Genomic DNA, 22,924 nt, shown 5'->3' with positions numbered 1-22,924 from the left:
GACTTGCAGCTGTATCGCCACTTTCCAGCTGCTGAGGCAGACTCTGCCATTGCTGCCATGAATAAAGACCTGGCTTCCGTTTGTTCTTGGGCTGAGTCTTATGGTCTTAAGGTGAATCCATCAAAGTCACAGGCAATCATCATAAGTAGCAGGTCTTTGGGGAGCCGATTAAATTTATCATCGTTATCGCGCCTGTACTTTGATGGAATCCCGATCAAGTTCTCGGAAACCGTAAAGGATCTGGGGATTATATTGGACACAAATCTCTCGTGGCGTCCTCAAGTTGCCGAAGTTAGCCGTAAAGCCCATTTTTCCTTTCATTCCCTCAAATCCCTTCAACACTTTCTACCTCTTCAAACTAAAATCTCACTAGCCCTATCTTTAATCCAACCCATCATCGATTATGCTGATGTTTGCTATCTGGATGCTAACGAGGAGCTCCTTAATAAACTTGAGCGCTTGCAAAATCTATGCGTACGTTTTGTATTCGGCCTGCGCAAATATGACCATGTGTCTCACCTCCGTAAGCAGCTTAAGTGGCTCCCAATCCGCCTTCACCGGAACACTCGCATTTTATGCTTACTGTACAATGTCCTGCACAATCCTTCGTATCCCTCTTACTTGCGTGAACGCTTTTCCTTTACCCGACCTCCTGATGTCCCTTGCAGATCGCATATAAAATCCTTGTTGCATTGCCCATCCCACTCCACTGACTTCTATTCCTACTCCTTTACCATTCACGCAGTAAGACTTTGGAACTCGCTTCCGCCTAACATCCGTGATTCCAAATCTCTTCATATCTTTAAAAAACGCGTCAAAGAGCATTATCTCTCTCATGACTGACTTATTTTGGATATACATATATATATATTATAGTATTTATACCTATGTATGTATGCATATATATATTTATATATTATAATATATTGTTAGTTATATGTAGTATGTATTAGTGTCAATTGATTTATTAGTTTAATTTTTATTAGTTTAATTGAGCCACACACCATGACTGCCAATATTGACGACTTCTCCTTTCGCGGGTCTGCTGGCAGAGATTTCTTAAGAAATAAGCAGTACCCTTGTACATCATTTATGTTTATAATGTTATGTTACTTTTAAGATCTCTTGTGTGTGTACATAAATTATTAAATAAATAAAAAAAAAATTATCTCGGGTCTGGGTGTTTGTGGTACCTTCGTTGTATCTGAATTCCATAACACAAGTGCTTTAGCAACTTACTTTGGGTTCAGAACAATGTATGTGATGTTGTCCGCAAATTTAACTTGAAATATTGGGCAGTATTTGAGCGTTTATCAAAGGGAAAAATATGCCAATTTGATTCGAATTCCAAAATGGAAAATAGCTTCTATAATATAGCAGTTTGATATTTTGATTTAAAAGTCAGTCTTGCTAAGTTGTACAACCTCATCATCAGGATATATTTAGGAATTAAAGGAAATCGCGAAACAAAGAAACACACACACGCGAATCTTAATATTTAGAACAGAAAAAGAAACCAAGTAAACATCACTCAAATATTACTATTTACGCAACCCGAACATTATTAATAATGCCAGAGTTTTCTCCGACTCAGTACATTTCAACAAAGATAGATCAATTTCTTACAATACAGAGCTAGTCAGCTAGCAATTACTTCTGATTGCTCTAGTAATTAGCATTACTTCGTGGTTGGCAAGTAAACGTTAACGACTAGCTTATGATTCATTTGTCGAAAGTAGTGCAATAACTCTGTATAAAGGGCAGTCGATCACTGATAACACTGCATTACAGTGGCGGATTGCCAATATGAATATTATGATCGTTCGTACATTCATTTGTTTAATTCATGTTATAGAAATAGCTTGAAACATCGAACTGACATTGCAGAAATGGGTGTAGAATCTCTCTTTGTCTTATGCTCTCTCACAGTTGTGAATTAACTGATAGCAAGACTAAACTTTTTTGATTTTTCTACCAGTAAGTAACCCTAATTGCACACTCCCCCACCGAAAATTGTATCTTGAACTTTTGTGTATTGTTTAATAATAAGCTTTCATTGCTGCTGGCAAGGTCCTAAAAAGCTTAATTTACGAAGTTGTTACTGAAAAAAAAAAGACGCACATCTTTTTGTAACGAAATTATTCATAAAGGAATTGGGAGAAGGGGCGATTAAGACCGCAGCACTGACTGAGGGAGTTGAACAATTTAATGTGAGATCTGACTGTCATATGGCATTTCAAATACTCTCTGTTTCACTTGTCCAAAGGCTACAAACGTGTTACAGATCCAATTGCCAAAGCGTAACCTTTTTATTTAAAAGCACTTGATCTAAAAAGTTATTTCCTTTATAACACAACACGAGTAAAGCTAACAGCCATTTGACCTCAATTAGTGAAAATAAAAACTCTAGTCAATGACAAAACAATCAATGTTAATGAATTGCGTTACAGATTGGTTAGTTAGCGGCTAAAATTTAACTTTATTACTTAGTTCAAGTTAGATCGGTGTATATTGTTATTGCCTAGCTGTTCAATCAATAAACTAAATATATTAAGGCTGATTGATACTAAGGTTTCATTCACGAAAATTGGACAAACTAATAACTCACTCTGTTTTTATTTCCGTATTTTTTTTCTATTATTATAGTCGTTTTCGCTACTAACATTGATCTCATACAAACTTTACTAAGTTTATTAAGCTGCAATCAATTAGAACTGTTTTTCATGTAAATATTATTCTAAGAACAATACAAACAATAAAGAAAACATAATTTTACATTTTTATTTTTCATTTTTTTACCTTTTCATCTACTATAAGAGATGTTAAATATATTTTACAATGGGTACATAAACTATACTGTTCTCAATCAAAAAATAAGAATAAACTCAAAAAATAGACTCCAAGAAATGATCACTACAAGAGAGAAAACTGCAAGTACGCCAGCAATAAAGAGTTACTTGCAAAATTAATGTTCAACAATACGGTATAATAGGTCACAAAGATTTATTACGGAATAGATTGTATTGTTACTTATAATATGAGCGGTGTCTTGTCATCAAATCGAATGCAAATCAACGCCCGTGTTCAGTCCTTGACATTAATAGAAAACATTATCTGCTTATACGTACATACATAATGTCACACGTTTAACGTATCTGAATGATAGATGAGTGGTTTAAAATAAAATCGTACTGGAATGTTTTAATCTTTTATCCGGCCAGACACCTGTTTAATTTTGTAACATAAAAACAAGCGAAACAGCACTATATTGCTTTAATTAAACGGCCTTATTGCATGCACGAATAATCATGCTATTTTTTTTAATGATTAAGTACAAACTTATGTTCATTTCAGTTTAAAAGCTTAGTCAAAGTAAATAGTCTAGTGTAAAGTGGGTCGATAACCGAATCCAGCATGTGGATTTTGTGATTATAATAACAGATCTAAAAACAGCCGCTATTTATCTAGAGTAGCCTAGTCCCAAATAAGTAAAGTAACCTAGTTCCCACAAGAGCTAGACGATTTAGTCTATCCCTGAAATGTGCCAGAACTCTTTGTTCCAAATACTTTAAACATGTGAGGGTAATGAGAGAATGTACTGTTGTTATGCCTAATTTGTGTGTTATTATTGCAATTACGTAGTTAAGTAGAATGCTATTCTATTCACGAATAAATAGTCTCGTAAGTCCATTGAAACGCGAAGCAAACATTTCATGAACTGCGATTGGATCTTGAAGCGATTGACAATAGTCGGTATCCGTTAAGCGTGAATGATGTTTCTGTCGGGTGGCAGTGCCCTCTGTTGGCCCCTGGAGTTTGAACACAGGAAATTCGTGTTAATTGGCCGCGCGCCGCCCGCTAATTGTCGAGCGAGACTGGACCACACCGCGGCAACGACGGGAAGTCATACGGCGACTGTCAACACAGTGCATGCGCATCATACGGCTTTATGACAAACACAGCTACGGCTTATGAGGCCCTGGTACTGCATGGAGTAATTAATGATGACTAAGCAGTTTTATACGCGGATATATTAAACTCACATAAGTCATGTCGTTGTAAAGTCAAAATACATGTTTGATATAATAAATTATTCACATGTTACATGTAATATATTAATGTAAAACCAACAAAAAACACTTGTTTGTATTAAAACTTAATAACATGATTAATTAGGGAGATACGAGCGCGTAATTTGAAACGTTCTCTTTCGTTGTGACTATTTTTAAAGGTTTACTGACAGCAAAACGTTTCTCACTTTAGAAACGGCCACCCCTGTAAAATGAGAGAATTGTTTCTAATTCTGGCAGTACAATCAATCACACTTAGTTCTGACAACACTAAACGGCTTTCTGCGTTTTACTATACTAAGCATTGTTATAGCTAGCATTCAATAATATAACAAGCAGAGACAATGGAGTGGACATCAACTCGTGTATGGAATTTATTTAGACAAGAGTGTAAAGTGAAACATATTTACGAGTGAAAACATTCCTAACAATCGATAGTAAATACTAAATAGGAAGCTAAATATTCTAGGTAGCGGTATTTACCGGTAACCTTATTTATTGAGAATTTCTCCATAACTTCGAAGGAAAACCAGGAAAATGTAATAAATCCTCATGTTTAGTAAAAGCAAAGGTATGTTTGCAGTGACATTATGATATTATACCCCAGGCTGTCCCCTCGACATGCTTAGATGTCACTAGAGTTTCACTCCAGAAAAGAAGGGCTTAGTACAATCTTGATGACACGAAGAAGTGAATCGTGAATATTAATAAACTGTGACTGTGAATCACAAGAATGTATTTACATTCGTCCGTCATTTATTCATGGACTTCGGAAGTCGGAAATCATATGATTTGTCGCATTGCTTTCCTCATCTCCTGTCCCGCTTCCTCTTGTATAACAGATAGCAATAAGAGGAAATAATTACTTTCTAGCCAAGTGCCATTTCTAAAAACGGAAACGTCAAAAAACACTCGAATGTATTGAGATGACAGGTCAAAGTCACGTGACTTACCGAAACGAAATGTCATTTCCATACATTTAAGCTTTATTTATTGTAGTTAAAGATTGGAGAAATCTCACATTCCTTCGAGGTCGACTGTGGAAGCAAGATGGCGCACTACACTCCGTAGAGCGAACCTCGCTTTTCTCTCTTCAATGTTACCTTCGGATAACTTTATTTTTTTTATGATTCCCGGGTTAAGGAATTAAATCCTTGTGTCGCGGGGGTTTCACAAGCGTACAAAGCACGTGCACAACGACACCCAAACTAAGAACAAGCATTCGTGGGTCACACTCGAATCCGCGGTGACCTCAACCACTCGGCTATCCGTGCAGACAAGTGCACTTGATCGTTTGCTATTCTCCTTTCAATTGTTTCTCAAATCAATCAGTAATCAAGACTATTGCATAAGCGGGCGTTGACCTCGAATAAAAGGCAAAGTAAGAGTAAGTACCACTTAAATTCGCGTGACAGATCTGATTTGCATTAATAACATCGTTAACTGGATGTCTATGCAATTGTATTTATATTTTACGATCGCACAGACCTTCTGAGGCATCGCTACTGTGACTCGCACAAAGGCTTGGCACAAGACAGTACAAAAAACGGTCAAGTGCGACTCGTACTTGCGGCACTAAGGGTTCCGTATAGAGATACAGAAATGGCAAATTTATTTGCCACACTCTTTATTTTTGGTATAATTTGTTGTTACAACAGCAACGCCGGCAACAGACATATTTGATTTGTATTCTTAAAAATATACTTAACATCATCATTATAACATTTCTACGCATCAAACGTGACTATCCTAATATAGTAAAAAACAGTTACAAAACAATTTAAAATATTAACGATAATATTTAAAATACCTATTTACAATAATGAATAGGCCATTATCGCTGTTCTTAATATGAGCCGCGAACCCAATTTGAATATAAAGCATAAATCTAAACCGGTTTAGAACAAAAAAATAACTTCAGCTTTTTTACAGTGCTTAGTTTTATTATGAAGTTTTATTATTTTGTATAGGAAGTTTTAAAAGCTGCCTCTGCATGTATTGAGCGAAAGCCAACACCAGCAAGTAACTGGAAAATAAATTGTTACCCCGATAAAATAATAATGAGGAAAAGAACTGGACTTGAAGACAAAATGCAAGTTTCGATTTTGTTTTCGTTTTGTAAGATAAATTACCTTATGTATGCGCGGGTTTTTGGACAAAATTATAAAACCCAAAGATATTATAATAAAAAAACTAATGAGTTAGAAAAACCCAAAACTTTTTGAACATGTGTCGTCTTAAGTACACAGATGATAAAAGCGTTTTAAACAGGTTTTTATGTAAATCATTACAATACCTATTGAAGTTGGATATTATAGTTATAAAATTAGTTTAGGTACAGATGACATAAACTGATTCTGAAATACTTCAGAAGTCATTTTCGATACTTCCATAAATTCCTTTATACCGTTACAAAAAAAATACATATAAAAAGTATAAAATATTCATCGTATAAATTTAACAATCTACGCCATCAAAATGCATTAAATTTATATGGCAAGGCTGATGAAAGCCGTTGAACAACCGGCAAAAACTGCCAAAGGGCTGGTCGGCGAAATAACGAGTCTTCGACAAAATTTTGGAGAACAGTGTAAATTGTAAAGTTTAACGACCTTATATGAAAGTGCCAAAAGAGAAACGTAACACACGCTTTCTGCGATGAAGGTTTTTATCGCCAACTTTGGCTTGCAAACTTGGTGCATAATATAATATGCTGTCGTATAAAAATGATATCGGTTTGTGTAAAATTTTGTGTCAACTGGAATGCGTTATAAGGAGGCTAATGGAGGCACTCTGTTCAACCCATCTGACGAACTCAGCAACAAAGACACCATCTTCTGAACTTTCTGTTCACTTGTTCATAATCGGACATTAATTTTATTCATAAGTATGAAAATAATTACTTCTAAAATATAGTTGTCCATCCCTATTATGCTTTCTAACAACATTAAAAAGAGAACGTTCTCAATTCGTCTGTATTTCTTTCTCATTATTACCACAGAACTTCGGAGCGGATCATCATCATCATCATCTCAGCCTATAGGTGTCCACTGTTGGACATAGGGCTCTCCATACGTTCTCGAGCGCGACCGGTTCATTCGTTTCGGACTGGATGAACCAATTTTATTCGACTCTACCAGTCGCAGTATAACACCTTGAACCTTCCGTGCTACCTTTACGTACCGGCCATAAAGAAGTACCCATTACTACGTACATCACACAAAGTTTATTGAGGAAAAACAACTAAAAAAGGCACATGATTCACGATATACCTGTCCGAATGAACTTTACTTAAAACTGTTCACAAACCCGAATAACATCTGCATTGTGAATAAGCACTTACGGCAGATCTTATCCTTTACAAGTATTTTCATGCAATGCATACAAATTGCTTTGAGATCGGTACTTTCCCGGGTTTGTTTTAGTTGAATGACTCAAAATTTTGTGAAACTTATTTCTTAAATCTTGTTTTGAAAGTGTTTTTTGAAAGTGAAAAATTAAATTTCTTGAAATCCAAGGTTGCGATACAAGGGGAGGTGTTAAGAAGCAATTATAATTGGATCTAAGAAACGCATCTATAATACCAGTACTAAGAATAATAAGTTACAAATTGATGTCAGCAATAGCGGTCTACTGATTAACTGCCGAAACGACTGACTGTTCATAATGGCATAGTTAATAATTGCAAAGTACACAAGTACTCCTGTGTACTACATGTTAAGTAATAATCCTTGCCCTTACCGAATCTCTCTTTTCTAATTTAACTGCCGTCCATGATCAGAGGGTCTACAACTACGCCTTAAAGTAATATTTTAGCAGAAGTGTAAGAGGGATAGCGCTCTACGCCGTGTATAGCGCTGTCACGTTTCCACAAACATAATAAACTTTCAGTCGTGGTGGTACTCATGCACTCATTACTTACTTTAAACGTAAACAAATATTGCACAAACCCGTACACTACGTGACAGTACCAGCTGAACAAATCTATTACGTGTTTTATACAATTTTCTATTTAAATAACCAAACTAAATTGTGCCAGTAATGACCGTAATAATTATAAAAGTTGATGGAAATGTTTGCACATATTTTGAAGAAATCAGTCGCTTCGAATGTAGTTGCGTTATAGTAATACAGTGTTGTACCTATTGCAAAGTTGTACGTCTTAAACGGTTTTCATAATTTTTCTTAGATTTTCCTGCACTTTGCTGAAAGCAACAATAACTTCAGCAAATAATGGGCTTGTTTACGTAAACTTTTCCTATTATACAAAGTGGTATTTCTAATGGTTCAACAAAACAATCAAACAATTAACACAATCTAGATTCATCCATAAATCTGCATCAGAAATATTCATTTTCCAACTCAAAGTCATGCAATCAGTCAGCAAGAATTCCTGTTGTAGGTAGCGAGTAACTGACTTAAATTTCAATGTTTAATGCTAGCTCAAATGTATAAAAATGAAATTCCGTGTCATTAAAACCTGCCACTGTCTTGTATGACATTGATAGATCTAAGTTAAGAACGCTACCGTTTGTCGAAAAGTCACTCGGCTACGAAGGCTTAACCAAAACACACCACATCGTCAAACAGTACTTTTAAAAATATAAGAAAAAAACACGAGAAGCTAATGACAGTTTAAATTATTTCATCACCAAAGAGTATTAACAGCTCTGAACAATGCTATCATAATTCATGACTACAGTCTGTACTGGCAGTAGCCACAGCGGGAAAGGTAGACTGACCATAAAAGATGTGACCAGGAAAGAGGAAAACAAGAAACACCTTCGTACTTGTAAATGTGACTGTTTATTTAGTGTACGAAATATATGCAAAGGATTTACCTGTAACATGTAACAATACAGGCAAACAGTTTGCATATATATGAGTTTTACAAGTTTACTAAGTGAAGGTCGTGTTACTAACCCGGTTTCTATGACTCAATTTGTGTATTAAGATTCGCCAACGGCATCTGTGTATTTAAATCTTAAGCATAGGATTACTTAGACATTACCTCACTCCGACGCCCTTATACTAGGTGCAACAAACTTTGAATTTACAAATAAAGCCTAAGTTTGACTTTAACTAATTGAGAAACTAAAACGAAATAATTAAAATTGAAAAAAATACAATTATAACATAAACAAAACAAAGAAAACATTAACACTTACCTACATACAATCAATAACAAAGAACAGTAATATTTCAGACTGAAGTTTTGACAAAACTATTGTTGTAAAATATATAACTCTTAGATATTACAAGACAACGGTTTCATTAGAGACTAACATTACAGATTAACAGACTAGTCTAGTTCTGACGTCGTCCTGTCTAAGTTCGCAGACTTATGCTTGAAAAAAGCCTATGTCAAGACTCGATTCGGTTGTCTAGAAGTCATCAATCTACAGTAAGCAAATAGATCAATATATCGTCATCCCATTCCACATGACAACAAAGCCTTTTCTCTTTTGTTAGATAGTGATAAACTGCAAAGTTGTGAGTGAGTGCAAAGACCTCTTTTATTACGTTAAAAAGATTCGTTTTCTTTGTCTCCAGTGCATGCAAATTTTACAGCGAAATGTACCGTCATCTTAAGTTTGATTTGCAAAAAGGTTTTACACAAAGATTTTCTGCAATTTCACTTTTGAAAAACATTTTCCCATAATTTTTCTTTGAATGAAATGGAAAGATGTGTACAAAAATTGACGCACAGCTTACTGTTCCGAACTTCCTAAAGATACTTGACATCACAATGCCTTTGACAACAGAGAGACAGACAACAGAGTTGTTCTTAAATTCTGTGAAACAGAGACGGCACTCTATAGCGTGTATTGCTGTCACTCTTCAACATCTACAATTATACTACTTCAAGTGGCTATAGTAAACCACCCAGGGTACCACGCCTGCTTATTATGAACTCGAGGAACATGGCCGAAATGTGTATTAGCCTCCCTTTCCGAGAACAGACGATCGTAAAACATCTTATTTGATGCCCCTGATGTTTTGGCATACGTCGGTATGCGTCTAACCTAAGTGGAAAAACTAGGTCATTATATCGCGACCGGTTTTTCACACACGATACATTTGTGTTTGAATGTACGGTCCAAATAAAATAACAAAATTTTGTTGTATCTGCTCAAGTTTAGCGACGTCGAAATTATTAGTATCTGAATAAAAAAATGGGGATTATACAAAATTATCCACCATTTGTTTGGAAACCCTATTATATTTATTACCTTCATAAACAACAATTCCTTTATTTTTTCGGCATTAACTCGAAGTTTGAAACCAGTTGTTTATTTCTACGTACAGCAAGAACATTTACAAAATGACGGCCATAACGACCTATTAAAACACTTTATATAACAACATAATCAAGGACTAAAAATAAAAAGATTTCATCATCTGCCGACTTATCAAACCACCTGCATCAGATCTATCGTTTGTCAAGTGTAGGACACGCGACTAGCCTTCGACTGTCCATTTATCATTTCAGTTAAATATACAACCAACCACACAATGAAAACAACCAATTACAAACAAAAATCAACCTTAATGTCTTGTTATAAGGATACTGTTTCTTATCGTTATCGTGGCGCGGTTCACTGTACAGTATTGGTTTACTAATGGTGAACGTTACACAATCATAGTATTTGTAGATGTAATCTTATACACCGTATTAACGCAATACGGTATTCGATATTATTTTTCCATACCATTGCATTATGTCAACATACTTAATTAAAGATACTTTCGATAAATAATAGCAGTTTAATGAAGTTTCAATCTTGAATAGAAGGTTTTATATTCACTCGTAGCCAATGTACAAAAAAAAGAGAATGATAAATAATGACCTTAATGATGAGAGAGCTAACAAAATTCGTCAAAAAACATATTAATGGTTAATTCAATTAGTTATGTTAAACATAGTCCAGGAACTATTTAAACAAAAAGCCTCCTTTTGGTTTTACGTCACTCTTATATTCAATGATTGACTGAATAACCGTCAAAATTCAGATCTACTAAACTGTTTCCAATACCTCACCAAGTCTCACACTACACGAGTTAGCCTATAGAGTTTATTATTTGAGACAAAATTAATTAACCATAAACACTTTAAATACCTTGTCTATGTTCATAATTAATTGACTATTGTACTCACGTACACGTCTTAACACCAATAATTAAACAATAATTTATTTAATTAATTACGTTATAAACTTGGAGGTATTTTATGTTAAAGGAAAATTTTTACTTCTAGTGTTATTAACTGCTGTACTGTATACCAATTAACTTATAGTAATATTAGATTTGGAAAGAAGGCGAATGATGTTTCTTTAAGTTCAGAAAGGAACTAGCTGTGTTAAAAAAAAACTGACAATTCTTAATAAAAGAAACTGGGCTTACAAATCTTACTAAAGAAAATTTTCACCAACCTTTGGAAGTATGGACAGATCAAGCTCATAGTGATATTTACTATTATACTAATTGTTGCCCGCGACTTGGTCCGCATGGTTAGAAGATAATATATACTTAAGTTATGATTTACACCTGCCCTGTTTTTTCCACATTTTCCATTGTATCTTCGCTCCTATTAGTCGCATCGTGATAGTATATAATTTTTCAATTTCAACCAGTAGTTCCTGAGCGCGTTCAAACAAACAAGCAAACAAACTCTTCAGCTTTATATGTTAAGTATAGGTTTGTTAGTAAGTATTCTCATGTACTTAAGCGATATTAATAAAAGACTGGGGATTATACATGTATAAGGATATATCCTAAAGTTTATTACAAAGTATCTACTAAGTACTTGTACGCCAAATATCTTTAAAATCGATGTTTCGCTTCAAGAGCTAGCTAACATGCAAATGATGTAAACACCAACTTTCACATTGACTATAAGAAGCGGATACATTATTTGCATTCAGTATTACAAAAAATAGTATTTAAGAACGAAACTGTTTTTCGTAAGATATAATATTAATAGTTATACAATTAAATATTATATTCATGCAAGTCGTAAAATTATAATTGCCATTATTAAAGCGATTATTGAAATCAACTGAAATTAAATTTTATCCTACAGAGTACAAACGACATTCCCGTTGCTGTTGCCGAATCTGATTAAAACAAATATAGGTACTTGTAATGTGCAAAAATGTAGGTACTATCTATACCTAATAAAATAAGTACTCAACAAAGTTTAAGATCCTGATATCTACAAGAGTGGGACCTCCCCTTTCTTCCTCTCGCCAATCTTTTTACCCGACTGTGTTCGATGAAGAAGTATATGTATTTAACGATGTCGATTTCTCCCAGTTTACCTTCACCACAATCGACCTTGACAGCCATGTCCGTACCAATATAGTTATGTGTATAAAATTAAAGAGCTTTATAGTTAAAGTGGTTTATTTTTAATTCTGCATCGTCAGAGCAATCAGAATAAAGAATGTTCGGCCTCGAACATTTAATTTAATTACAAGAAATATTAATAGATTATAATAACATCTATTCGTGTTCATCTAATCGACACAAATATGTTTTTACTACCTCTTAAGGCTTCGATAGCTCAAGATCTCGAAGACATGCGTCAATTTCACGAGTTACAATTAAAATTATTTAAAATTACAGTCGTTTTTGACCAGTCGCGTGACTCCTACCAGCCGTTTTAATTCATTTTAGCGCTTATTACAGTCAACATAATATTGTAATTAAAAAATATGTCAGAAGTAAACTAAGCATCCCACTTATCATCTCCAATTTACCCTCCGAATAAGCCTCTCTAGCTTCAAATAACAAAACCCCATATTTATGTAAATAACCAAGTTCTACCAAATAATTTATTCACACACATATTTACTACAAAGTTGTTTGTGCTAAAAATAGTTTAACAAAATTACAGTTCAACGGACGCAGTCGTTTAACTTGGCAACACTACTTTAATTTATCCTGTAGTAGAACGCCATACTATATTTTGATAGCAGCCAAATAATAGTCCGATTAATCATTGTAACTGCCGGAATGTCAAGGCCGTGCTCAATTAAAACTGCCTTAGTTTCTTATAAAAACCCTTCTATTACAGATTTAATCAGTTAGTCGAAGCTTCACCAGATCGTTTTTATAAGCACTACTTACCCCAAACACGGAACGGCTACCAGGCTTTAGAAACCTATAATAATTATATTCTTACCCAAGCTAAATGTTACCCCAAAGATACCCTAGCAATAAGATAAGATAAGATATATTTATTTGTAAGAATATGTTAATTTTTGAGATGTTACAAAAATTTTCGCTCCATAATATTCTGCTGTTTCCGGCGCACACATCTTTGAGGTATGTACAAATAATAATGATTATACTAAAAACAACACATAAAACACATCAGAAAAACAATTACAAACTATATAAAAAAACAACATTTATATTTAAAAAATTCCAATGGGGTTTTTCGTATAAAAAATCACTTATAGAATAATAACATTTGGTTAAAAGGAACTTAAATAACTTATTTATTAAATTATTGATAGCTCACGGAACCGCTTTTCGATGGTCTAGGCAACGTTTGGCAAGACCGTGATGGGTTTCCTAGAGCTCCTAGCCCTCCATTACCATAGATCAAAACTACACGTCTAGAATAAAATCCTTTCAGGAAATTTTAGATTCTCAATGATTCTAGACTCACCTTGTGTTGTTGTAGGAATGAGTTAGAATATGTATTACTTGAGATACTTCCTCATAGTACACTTGACTTGAGTTGAAATAAAAATATTTTATTTTGATTTATTTACGCGGATATAAATGATTGAAATGTTTGAGTTTCAATCTATATGAGTAAGAACTGTTGTTATGCACATGCATACGTACTCGTTGTCATAAGGAATTGAAAAAAATATTCAATATTACAGGCTAAATGATATTTTACGCCTTTAGACTACCTTCCAACAGCCATCTGTCACTTAACTGTAGGTTCTTAAACCCAAGTCTCCTCCATTTTACGACATTTGACGGTAAATTAGCTGTCTTCATTGCCGCTGTGCGAAAGCTTCAATCGAAAGCGGTACTACTTAATGGAGCCGCGTCATAAAGCTGTCCGCTTCTCGGCTGTTGGCTAAAGCTAATTACATTAAAATTTTCTATACGTTAGATATTTATTAAATATCTATTTACTGCTTACACGATAGACGTTGTGAGTTATGATATTTTAGTGATTAAGGTAGTAAATGAAGTGTGTAATGACAGACAAATTGTATAATTTTCATTCATTTATTTTCGTTATATAATGAAAATGCATTGAAATCGGTCCAGCCTCTTAGAAGGAGTTCAGAGGGTGGGTAACATTAAAAATATTTCATGATGATTGTAAGTTTAAGTGGTATTAAAAAACCACCTTTGCTCTGTTTATTGTTTTTAAAGTATTCATTCGTTTTAAACTAATAAAATATGTACTAACACTTTATATCCTTCCATTTTCCTACTAAGGAAATATGGGAAAATCGCCAGCAAGTCCGCGATCACGTATGATGCAGAATTTTGTCGGAATCTCGACAAACAATGCTTATGAATGTATGTAAGTGGAAAGCTACGATGATTCATCGCATTGTCTGTTTACATGTCACAATGACATTGGTTGTGGATACAGGTGGTAGCAATACGTTTCGACGAATTTCTTTGTTGTTGTTTTCGATTTTATAGCCATCCTCTTTTGGTGTTTGTATCATGCCAGTGTTTCTGGGGTCAAGAATGTCCGTCTACTGTCGAATTTGTGAATACTTTAAAGTTAGTTCTACCGCGGAATATTTAGAAACTGTTGTGCTGATTTAAGAATTAATTTTTAATTGTATGGAAAATTATGAAAATTAGATATTTAATAAAATTATGTAATTTAATTCCCGTTAAAATCTTTATTTTATAATGTTATATTTTCATGTTATCGTAGCATAAAGGAGTTTAATTTTTCGTTTAAAACCAAAGTAAAGGAAATTCCAAATCTTCAAGTTAAGTGTTTGGCCATAAAGGATAGACAGATAGTCATACAGACGTACAGACAGGCAGGCAGGCTATGCTTTGCATTCCTTTGTCTCATTCTAGAAACGTTAACAACTATGAAATATAAATAGGAAATATTTACTTAGAAATAGATAAAGCGTTACAACCTTAATACATTGTTACCTTAATGTTGAAATGTGACATCAACGTCAATAATGTCAGATAATGTAAAACGTGGTGAAACATGTCCACTGATTCATTTTTCTAATAATACTGTTGTAAATCATGATGCCTGTAAAGTCATTATTTATTTAAAGAGGCAACGTGTAGAAGAACACTATTCAAAATATCGATTAATAAGTACGTACTTACATCAAGAAAATCTTTTGTTTCTTGATAGAGCTACATATGTCAAACAAGAAATGGCGTGGACAATGCCCCAATTACTTTTATGGCAAATAATTGCGCTTTATAACCTATTACTACAAATAAACACCGTCGTGTCGTTTCATTATACGGTATAGTATAATAGATATAGCTAGCCAATGTCCATGAATAAAGAAAAACAAAAAATACCGTATCACTTGTTCTAATTTTGAATGTTAAATCAACCGTCAATTATTCGATTAAAGTTGAATTGATAGGTATTTGTTTTTTCGGTCACTTGTTTGTTTGACTATTTCGTTACACTTCACGTAGAATAGTATTTGTAAAGATTTTTTCTAGTTTTTAAATTAATTCGTTCAAGAGTTAGTTTATACCTATGCTATTTGTACCTGGTTACTATTACCCCTTAGCATAAATCAAATCGTTACCTCATTTGTTATTTAGTAGGTAATCCTTGAAACCTAAAACAATAAATTATCTACTAAAAGATGATTTAAACAGACCTTGAAAATTTACCGTACGTCACTAGAGGTCATAAGAAAACACTGCGAAATTATGCATATATATATTAAATATAATGTAACCTGATATTTATCGATACTTTGTGAAATCCATAAAAACATTTAAGCTTATTGAGTAGGTATTTTTTTATTCAAATGACGCACGGAAATCTGCAAAATTGCAATAATACACACGTATACTAAAATGACAGCAACGTGCATTAATAAGAAGGATAATGTTAATTAATTGAACAAGCCGATGGTTGTTAATGTTATTTTAAGGACTTTTTCATCTACAGATATTTTAATTTAATCAAGGATTTCTTGACTAATTATCACAAATTATATTCAGAATAATATTAGCCGAAAAGCCCACATATAGTTAATGATTACGGTCTATCAAACAATACAAAAAATGTTCCCTGTCAGACTCAATTTGTACCGTCATTTGAATTTGAACAATGCAAAATCAGTGAAGTTCTTTAAAAAAATAGTTAAAAATCTGTTTTCCGAATTAGTAATTATCGGTTTTATTTTATTTTAAATAGCGTAACATCGTTGCTGCCTGTAACTAACTTGCTATGATAACTTCATGGCATTATATTTACCAACAAATTCTACTTTGTTTATATTTCTCTTACTGTTTTTTTTTTATCGATACGCTCACTTTTGTTATTTTGTTATCGAACAATAAAATCTCCTTACATAACTGCTTTATTACTTTATACATACTTACTTATTACGAATTAAAACGGTGTATTGTGTTGGTTCAATATAAAAAATGATATAAGGTGTTTTAATGTATGAAATAAAAAATATTGGAATTAGGTACTAAAATACAAATAAAGAATATTAGAATAAAAAATAAAGAACAGCTGAATATAGATTCCTGAACTGATTATGACTTACAATTCGAATATCGAATTTATAGCCAAGAGGAATGAATACCAAAAATGGCGTGTGTCCTTAAAATCGACTCGTTATTATGCGACATATTGTAAAGAATTTCAGAAATGTCTCGACTTAATTCGATTCACTGATATAAGAATTGAACATTTAGTCACGTTGATGATACGCTCGGCTCACGCATTTAGTTTTATCTTCCGGCACGAATCAGTGTTTGACGGTTTTCATTGATGTTCATTGTAATAAACAGTTGTCACTTACGCTTTAATTGACAGTTAAAGGCGTTAATTTCTTAAGTAAATACTTTTTGTAAAATAATTATTTAAACTGATATGCGCTTAACTTCACGTTAAATGTTAAGTGAGTTATTTATGTTTTAATTTCCTTATTTTTGTAATTTTTGTGCGCCGAAATCTGCAGCGTGGATACTGACATATTAATAAGAAATATATTTCTACTTAATTAAATTAGACACAAGAACATTTTAAAAAAACGCTACATTTAATACCGTGCGGCATATTTCAAGGTTTGCCTGTAAGATTCAACAGCGCAGGCAAAACTGAACGTGTATGAGACAAAACTGTTCAATTTCGCACGTCAGGTTTGCCTGCGAAATTAAACCGTGAGGGAAACTGCAACGTGTGTGGCTAGCTTACAAAGTCTCGTGCCTCGCTTATAAGGAGTTATTTAAATAAATTATAACTTTAAAGGAAAGAGCAAGTCAATGAATCACAAATTAAAACCGGTAGATTTATTCTTGGAGCATTTTACTGTCACGTTGAAATAAGAATTTATTTGAAACGAGTACGTTCACGTTCCGTGATTACTAAACTTATGACAGCAAAAATATGCAATTAGTTCACCGTTTTGCAATTATGCGGGGTGATTTTCGTCGGCATTTGCAAGTGTTAGTTAGGTAATACGCCCGTATAGGATTTGTCATTTGTCGTACTACGTTATACTATGTTTTAACTTCCAAAAATCATGTATCAACCGCCCACTAGCCAAGTGACATGAGACAATCGTTAGCGCTTTTATAAAACATTCGGATGTATGTATATGGAGATGACAGGTAAAAGTCACGTGACTTATCGAAATGGAAAATCTTTTCCATACATTTGAGCGTTGTTCAATGACTTTACAATTTATAAATATCATACACAGAACAAATGATTATGCTCATCACACACACATTTGTCCTGACTGTGGATCGAATGACCTCGGGTGTGGCAGTAAAGGCTACAATCCACTGGAACAACAGGCCGGTCCAACTTATATGCATAATGTACAGTACCTAGACTTAATGTTATATGACAAACTAAATTCGAAACAAATAATAATATAAATCGAACGACGATCTTAATCAAACGTTGCATCGACAAGTGTGTTTATTATTACTTGTACCAATACCGAAAACTAATAAGTAATTGAATTAAATTACCGCAAATTATAATTTGAACCATCTCTTGTTTAATTAGTAAATTCATATTCCGTGTTAATATGTAAAGATTTGATCAAGTGCTCTATTGACGTAAATATGACACACAGAAAACAGTTTTTGCGCATAATTGTAATTATAACCGCTTGTAGGTAAGTAATAGTAAATATTTTTGTAATATTTAATAACTTTTTAATAATTACCTAACTTTTTTTTAATTTATGGTAGTAGCAGAAGAAAGAGCCTTAGGAAACTTTATTTGTCAAAAAGAGCACGTTCTTAAAAATGTTTTTTTTTTCATCTTACATAATTCTTCGCTGTAGTCTGTTTAAAATATTACCATGTTAATTAAAAACACTCGGTGAAAATGCCTTCTTAAACACGTGCCCACCATAAATAATGTCTTGACGTTACGAATTCGTTATTCTTTTGTTTTTAAACACGACATTTGCGACGCCATGGTTTTTAAACAAACATGTAAAGATGTCTATAATTTCCATCGGTTTTTGAATATTTTAATAAGTTTCAATAATCTCTTAATAATTATGTTTTTCAAGTAAGGTTATGATTAACAAAATAAATTAAGGATCTAAAGTTAGAAATGCAAATGTTGTTAAGCTGAAAGGTAAATAGTACTAATTCAATATTAGGATAGCCCTAGCTTTCAAATCTAACTAAGTTGCGATTTAAATAAAAAGAGGTCTGATCGGCGTATCAATTTATTTTAAGTAAGAACATACGTACTTTTTGTTCTAAACGACTTCGAAGGTAATTATTTCAATGTAAGAAAAAGAAATAAATGAAAAATATTTACCATAGATAGTAGGAAACAGGCATGATTCATATTATTCATATTCTAATGTAATGTACGCAATATGTAATTGTTTTTGAGATAACAAAGGTATGAATAAGAGGAGTCATTAGATTTTTCCTCTGTTTTCTCACTATGATATTATTTGATTCATCAATGACAATATTGTAGTTAATTGTTTTCTTTCAGTGGTGATTCTATTATCTTGGGGAATGTAGACGAAGTTTGTACCTATGCATACAATGATGTATAACATACAATGTAACTAGAGACAGCGATAAATTAGTATTTCTTAATGAAGTATAAGATGTAGAAAACGAATTTTTTAGAATGTAAAGTAGTTTTTTTTCGAAATTCGAAAATCCAGACCATTAACTAGTCCCTACTTAATATTTCGGCGACTGATATCTCATCAAAAACACAAGTGTGAATGAGACCAAGTTCAATATATGTATATATGCCTTTGTTGTTGACTTCAAAGACAAAAGCAGTGAGATCGAAATGTGTGCCAAGTCAATGGTCAGTCCTGAAATTCATTCTAGTGTTGTATCTAGATCTGTACGCAGGTAGCCCTATTATGGTCCTACCGCAGTCTTTCTCTGCTTTATCGAACTTTACCTTTCTAAACTATTCATCTCTATATAAGATTAATTGTAAGTTTAAGACACAAGTCACGTAACATGGTCAGGCCCTTTTACATATATGGCGGCCACCTAGTGAAAACTGGTCGTGAATCATGAATTAGCATCATCACACATTTGTGTAGGCAGAAGTGGAACTCTGACTGACAGAAACACAATCCGATTGATATTTTTTTTATTTTGCTATGGGCCCAATTCTGTTATTTACTTGGCTTAAAATGACACTCTTCGTATTCTCTTAAGCATTTTGCTACACAATATCCATCTGGTGTTACTATTTAAACAGCGGACGTGGCTTGACTGGCTACCCCCTGAAAACATCTTGGGTGTTTTGGTTTCCTCCACGATGTTTTTCCTTCATCGTTTTAAAGCAAGTGATAATTATATTGTACTCGTAATACGCACGAATTTGCAAAGACATTGGTTGCGATCCTGGATTGGAAATTCGAACCTTTGACTAGGTAAAGCCTTTTTTGTTACATCTCAAGTACAACTCATTATATCCATTTGTGTGCACTTATATGAACTTTCTTGGTGCTATTCGACTTACTTTGCCGACCGTTCTTATATTGACAATGCATACTAAACAAACACATCTGACCACTTTCCATTGCAGTTGTTTGTCTATGGAAAGGAAAATGTCAAAAATCAATATTTATGGTCGAAATGTTGCGCAAAACCTAAGGAAAATGGTTTTTAACAGAACAGGTTTTGTTTTAAGTACCGATTCCTTACTGATTCATATTAAAAATCGAAAAGAAATAAGATTTTTTTTCTTTGCTTATTACGTCCAACTAAGGAAAAAAGGCCACTCCGCGTATCCTTCCACAATTCTCCATACCGCGCCACCGGCCATACTACCAATCTAAAATGAAACAGAAGTGTTACCAGTATGAATGCAAAACAACTTGGCACTTACTTGTTTGTTGCTAGTATCCTAAATTGTACATTAGTATAGGAAATTTACAGCAAGCATTATATTTAAACGCATAGCCAATCGTTAACCTTGTCCGTTACGGCTTTGTAGCGTGAAAAAACAATCGAAGAAATGAAGCCTTCACCACTCAGTGATTACCGAACTAATCTGAATGAAACATGCGATATCAATGGACGAAAATGTTTTACTTCTTGAACTTATAACCAAATAATAAGGTAGATAATTAAAAAAAAACACGAAGTCCTTTTTTTTCTTTTGTCCTTTGGTCGTCCATCTTGTAGTCCTGTTTTCTTTCCAGTCATCATGTAAAGGAAGTCTGTTTCGGATTGGGATTATTACAAAAAAAGCTGTCTTTTTGTCACCGGGCCAGATAAATTCGAATTTTGTATCCTTAAATACATATTTATTATAACTAACAAAGCAACGTTTTTTAAATAAAATGAAAAGAATCGAAATGTTCATTTATATATTTTTAAATAGCAGTTTTTGCTCTCACACATTTGAGATTTATGCAACTTTATATAATGTTGTCTGATAGCTCCACATCTTAGGAAACGCCGCGATTTAAAGTAGAAATACTTGTTTAAGTGATTTACGTACTAGGTAGCTCATATATAAGGTAGAACATAAATACAAACAATTAATCACGTGTTCCATTGTTGTCTTAATGACTAAAGTTGTCTTAAATCATGTTTAAAATGTGTCTGTGTTTAAGCATCTTAACGTTGTGTATTTAATAAACAAGCATTTACCAACGAGTTTTTATGTCATTGTTAAACAGAAGACTATGTGATTTTAGTTGAACGTTGAACATGATATTTTCGCGTGTTTAGTAGCTGCGTGCGTTTTTTAGAAATAAATATCACAGCTTCCGAATTTCGCTTCGAAATATACTTAATCTTTCTCCGGTCGTGTCTTAATGCCGTCTCATCGGGCTATGAGAGTAAGGGAATAGAGGGTGCACCTTATACACCGTGCACACTATATAGTGTCCTACGCTGCTGCTGGCGTCTTGCGACACTAGCCTGGATATCATTCTTAGTCGGCCGCAGGCATCTCTGTGATCCGTAGTCTTGGCAACAGATACAATCACAAAGGCTCTCGGGAAAACGAGAGTTCATCTTTCAAACTAATATATAGCCGATAGTCCCCAAACTTATTCTGGTCGTACTTTCTGGTTTCGCAAAAAACATGTAATCTAATTGTTCTGTAAATAAATACTACTTTAGAGATATCGTCATTAAGCCTTAATAAGTGTTTATTAATTCTATTATCTAAAGGATGTCTGGGATTGTGCGCATGTTCTGCAAATGAGTATCTGTAGTGGAACCATCTTCAAGAATCCTTATAGTGTCCTTATATATGTGTCTATACACATTAGTTTTTCAAAAAATAATTAATCACGACTTTTAAGTCCTTTTTTAAATTATATCAGTTGGAAGTATGAACAGAAACTTTTGCCTGTGTCTGGCTTGTTCATTAAGGGATGTAATTTTTGCAGTCAGTCTAATGAACTCGAGGATAAAAGACACTCTTTTAAGATATGCAACTCAAAGTTGCAATGCGAAGAGTGTTATTATCATTTTTAAGTTTCATCCTTATTTAGCCTGTTACGTTTTTTTTTCATTGTATTTAGTTATTGTTATTTGCTATTCTTCATACATATGTATACGGAAGATATTGTATACGTCGAAAAACATAAGTAAATAACAAATAATAAAAAAAAATATGTCCATCAGTCACGAACAAAGATATGTTTTATCCTGACATTTAATGTATGTGCCAATAACAATAACAATAAAAATGTTAATTGCTTGTAAACCGCATGACAAGTTACTTTGCAATTTGCATTTAGTCTTTAAAAATGTTTGTAGCTACTGTACTGTATAATGTATGTTTTAAGAGATTTGAATGGTTTCAGGAATTTATAACCAGACGAAAAAATAAAATTGCAAAAGAAAAATGGCCATTTGCAGTTAAACAAATTCTGAAATTATTCTGAAATTTAAAAAAATGCATGTAACATTTATGATGGCAATAAAAAAATGAATTGAAATAAAAGTAATCTAAAGTGGTTTTAATCAAGAACAGTCGGACCTTAGTCTCCAAGACATCGAAAAACCACGAAGATTTCCTCATGGACACAAAAACGACAAAATAAAAATTTGTACAAAATTTATAAAAAAAAGTAGTCTTGTATAAACATCTCGTTGGTTTTTACTCTGACCTTCTTGTTATTTATTACTTTAGG

Source organism: Trichoplusia ni, chromosome 11 (assembly GCF_003590095.1).
Source record: "Trichoplusia ni isolate ovarian cell line Hi5 chromosome 11, tn1, whole genome shotgun sequence".
Classification (NCBI taxonomy): domain Eukaryota; kingdom Metazoa; phylum Arthropoda; class Insecta; order Lepidoptera; family Noctuidae; genus Trichoplusia; species Trichoplusia ni.
Note: the sequence above shows the minus strand (reverse complement) of the source record.